Source organism: Lepus europaeus, chromosome 10 (genome assembly GCF_033115175.1).
Source record: "Lepus europaeus isolate LE1 chromosome 10, mLepTim1.pri, whole genome shotgun sequence".
Classification (NCBI taxonomy): Eukaryota; Metazoa; Chordata; class Mammalia; order Lagomorpha; family Leporidae; genus Lepus; species Lepus europaeus.
In genome coordinates this window covers 38,176,491-38,181,424 of record NC_084836.1, presented here as the reverse complement: position 1 = coordinate 38,181,424, position 4,934 = coordinate 38,176,491, and the positions used below count along the sequence as shown (strand labels likewise).

The following is a 4,934-nucleotide window of genomic DNA, read 5'->3' as shown; positions in this document are numbered from 1 at the left end:
CCTGGTCTCCCATGGGGTGCAGGGCCCAAGGACTTGGGCCATCCTCCACTGCACTCCCTGGCCACAGCAGAGAGCTGGCCTGGAAGAGGGGCAACCGGGACAGGATCGGTGCCCCGACCGGGACTAGAACCCGGTGTGCCGGCGCCGCAAGGCGGAAGATTAGCCTAGTGAGCTGCGGCGCCGGCCAAAACACAGTATCTTTCAACAAATGAATAGTTAAATTGAGTGTGTGTGTGTGTGTGTGTGATGGAATATTACCTAGCCTTTATTTTTTAAAAATTTATTTATTTATTTGAAAGGCAGAGTTACAAAGAGGCAGAGGCAAAGAGAGATGTCTTCCATCCGCTGTTCACTCCCCAAATGGCAGCAATGGCAGTAGCTGGGAGCTTCTTTCAGGTCCCTAATGCAGGTGCAACAGTCCAAGGACTTGGGCCATCTTCTGCTTTCCTAGGCGATAGCAGAGAGCTAGATCAGAAGTGGAGTAGCTGGGACTCAAACTGGCACCCATATGGGATGCTGGTACCTCAGGTGGCAGCTTCACCCACTGAAAGAACTCTGCATACAAGTGCTAGACAACTTCGGTGTCAAAAAAGGTTTTGTCATGAAGTTTTCATCCTCAGTAGTACTTGGGAACTGACTACTTCCTAGCTGTTAGATGTGGCCTCTGGTCATTGCACCACCAGTAGCTGATCCTTTCATCAGGTGCCCTTAATCTCACAGGTTTTTTTCTGTATTTGTTTAGGAGTACCAGGTAGAAAACCATTCTCTTCTTCACTTCCTGAGGAAAAGAATGGCAAAGACTGAAATGGTTCATTGGTTCAACTTCATTTTCTTTTAGTATCTGTTGAGAATCCTGGTTCCAATGAGGAGATTTGGGTACAGATTGTGGAATTACTGTAATAAATGGTTTCCTAACTTTAGGACAGCAATCTGGCTCCTCTGCTGAGTTTCTTGTTGTTGAAGGGTAGTATTTTACTCTTTCAATATTTCCAAGCTGTCTAATGCTGTACTGTGTCCAGACAGTGACCTTAAAAGTGAAATGATATTTACTAAGCCAGAAAGTTCTAAAGAATTTCCAGGATTATTCCAGTATTGTTTGCTCTGTCTGGCAGTTTTGACTTCTATCTGATCATTCGGTAAACGTCTAAACTTTCACAAATCTTCAGATTCAGGAATATATAGTTTGGTGCCTGTGGAAATAGAAAGTCTTTTATCTAGATGGTAAAACAAAGAATTGGAATCTGGAGTATTTGCTTTATCAAGCTCTGTACTTCCAGAGTGATTCTGATTGGTATTTTTAATAGTTGGATATTGTTGTCATTGCTAGAGGTTGATGGTAAAATCTGATCACTTTTGTCTAATTCACTTCCTAAAATAGAAGGTTGAGGTTGAACATCTTCTGAAAATAGACTATTGTTTTCAGGCGTCTGATTGTGATTATGTTTGTATCTTTAGATTTATTTGGGAGTGAAGGAAAATCATAGCTAATTCTGACTTATTGGAGATATTTATTAGCATCTTCTTTATTATCTACAGAAACATTATGAGTCCACTCTAAAGGTGAATCAAAATTGCTTATTACGTCATGATACTCTTCCTCTATTTTTTCCCAAGGTTTTTAGCTTTGCAAGGTTCTATGTCGAAACCCACACAAGTTTTATCACAAAACTGTGATGGCAGAATCTCTTTAATAGGAAATGTTTCTGTAGGTTTGCCAGCAATGTTCACTACCTGTACCTTGATGGCTTATATCCTTACATCTCTTCTGAACACACGAATTGCTATCATTAACCAAAATTTCTTTTATTACATTTTCTGAATTCTGGGAAATTTTGTTGCTTTCCTGTGATTCATCCTCAGTGTCACTGATCTCAAAATGGTTCAGATTAAAAGTTATCTTCAAAAACGGTTGTGTTACATTATTTATAGATTCACCCACACCATTAAGAGCTTCACTATCAGTATGACTTTTAGAAAATATGTCTGTAATGTCATCAGATATCCTAAAATTGCTACTCAGAGACGACTCAATTTGTGGACGTTCTGATTCGGACACACACAAAACTGATTGTTTTTACTCTTTTTCTGGTATTCCACAGGCATTAACCACCCTAGCATTTTCCATAACGCAAATAGATTCTTTTATGTATATCTCATTATTCTGATTAAAAGACATTTTATTATTTTCTGGAATGTCAGATTCAGATAATAAATCACCGTTTTCTGCTCTACTACAGGTTAACCGGGAAGCTGCCACCTTCACAGAAGGAAGGAATTGCTAACTTTATTTCCTGATTCCAGGATTGATCATTATTTCCTCCTGGCTTATCTTCATCATGCTTTTTACTCTTTTCAGTACCCATCTCAACGAATTTTACTTCTTTTTGTACAAAAGGGTTTTTCACATCCAAATGTATATCATCTTCCTGGGCTTTGGGTTTTCTTTCTGTATAGTTTCCATCCATCATAGAATAGTGTACAGGTGAGTTCTGTACAGATAAATACAATAGCCCATCGACTTTCATTTCCCATAGCATTTTCTAATTGGTGCTGGGAGTCTTCACCTCAGCATACTCCTCCTGCAGAATTAAGCGCTTCGGTTTAGTAGGAACTTTTAAACATCCTCGTGGTATACCTGAGGTAAATGTCCTGTAGCCTCAGAATTGAGCTCTTTATACCTACTAGTAGACTTGGACTTCAGAAGAGCTAGTGTCTGTGCTTTGCTTTTGATGGTTTGGGAAACTCCTGAACAGTGAGATGTCAAACTATCTCTTTTCATGGGCTCACAGGTGAGTGAAGAACCTGAATGCTTACTTTCAGAGCAAGAATCAACTTTTTCACTTGGCATTTCTGTGTTCATCTTAGAGAACAGAGCAGTCAGCTGAAGAAATGCCATTTCTCTGTTCTCACAAGGGGCAGTGTTCTCAAGGTTTGTTGGCATAGTGTTTATCTCTCTCTCTCTTTTTTTTTTTTTTTAAGATTTAGTTATTTATTTGAAAGTCAAAGTTACACAGAGAGATTATTTAACTTTTTATTATTAAGCTGTAAGCTTTCTTTATAGATTCTAGATACGTTTCTTATTATTACATGAGCTACAAATATTTCTCCCACTCTGGGGGTTATGTATGCTTTTTTTTAAATGATGGATTTGGGGCATGGAAATTTTTAATTTTCAAATCCAACTTATCTATTTGTGTTGTTTTTCTTGTCTATGCTTTCGGTGCCATAACTAAGAAGGCTTTTCTAACTCAGAGTCATAAAAACTTTGGCCTATGTGTTCTTCTAAAGGTTTTATAATGCTGTCACTTACAGTTAGGTCTATGATCAGTTTTTATATGGTGTAAATAAAGTATTTCAGCCTTATTTTCTTGCATGAGGATACCTGGTAGCTGAGAGTCATTTGTCAGAAAGGTTATTCTTTCTGTAATGAACTGTGTTTGGCACCTTTATTGAAATTAAATTGACTATAAATTTGAAGGCTGCTCTTGTAAGCAAAACAGTGTACTATTGTCATAATAGATCAATGAAATAGAATCGAGAGCCCACACATATTTACCTTTAATTTTTTTATAATTATATAAGTTAGAAATAGAACTTAGCAATTTAAAGAAAAAGTTCAGCTTGAAGCCACTTTTGAGAGAATTAAACAATTATAACTTAGGAAGTTTGATGGAAGCTGAGAAGATTTCTGTCCAAGATACAAATTTTAATTTATAAATAATTTTAAGATAAGTACTAAAAATAAGCTTTAAAATAATTGGTGATTAATAATGCTAAATATTTAGGCATTTTACATATCATATACCTAAGGGTCACCAAAAAATCAGAGAGGATTTTTTTTTTTTTTTGACAGGTAGAGTGGACAGTGAGAGAGAGAGAGACAGAGAGAAAGGTCTTCCTTTTTCGTTGGTTCACCCTCTAATGGCCGCTGCGGCCGGCGCATCGTGCTGATCCGAAGCCAGGAGCCAGGTGCTTCTCCTGGTCTCCCATGCGGGTGCAGGGCCCAAGCCCTTGGGCCATCCTCCACTGCCTTCCCGGGCCATAGCAGAGAGCTGACCTGGAAGAGGGGCAACCGGGATAGAATCCGGCACCCTAGCGGGACTAGAACCCGGTGTGCCAGCGCTGCAAGGCGGAGGATTAGCCTGTTAAGCCACGGCGCCGGCCCCAGAGAGGAATTTTTAAAAAGAGATATATCTATAAGTGAAATTTGAAAAATTCCAAAGCAAATTTTCAAAAGCAGTCAACTGAACATATGTCATAATGTTAAGCCATTTGTTTTTTTAAAAAAAATCAGTTGCTTTTTATTTGAATAGAAAAACCAAAACTTTAAAGTTGTTCTTGAACAATCAGTCATGGAAATAATTTTTAAAATGTTTTACAGTTTCTAAATTCTCTTGTGAAACATCCCTATTGTGCCTCCCAATATCATATGCATATTTTTAAAGACTTTATCACTGACTTCCATGTTGTGCTTGACATGATTAGCAAACCTAACTATCATTACAACAGGACCTCTGAAAATTAAGTCTAGGCAATTCTCTATGGCCAAAGCTGTTGTTAGGTGTTTTGACATTAATATACAATGGTTAATATACAATATACAATAATACAATTATTATACAATAATAAAATATAATATTTGATGTTAATACAACAATAATCTCAAACAAGCAGCTTAATCACATTTTCTCATTTCAGAAAGCTGATGGCCATGTACCAATGCCTGAGACTTCTACTTAGAGTTATAGGGTACATTTGTTGATAATCAAAACACACCTTTCTAGACACAGGTGTAAAATCTTGTTCCCAGGTACAACACTTCTTTTTACATTGGATTCTACTCAAATGACATACTTTCTTGTCCAAAGTTTAAATTTTCAGTGACAGAGATAATATGAGAATTGGGAGTTTCTTTTATCACTTCTTTCTATCAA

At 37.5% G+C, this 4,934-nt stretch overlaps 1 pseudogene; it reads right to left on the bottom strand.

The window, feature by feature from the left end:
- Positions 1–537: 537 nt before the first annotated feature.
- On the bottom strand, positions 538–2,941 carry LOC133768017 (protein ZGRF1-like; annotated as a pseudogene).
- Positions 2,942–4,934: the final 1,993 nt, after the last annotated feature.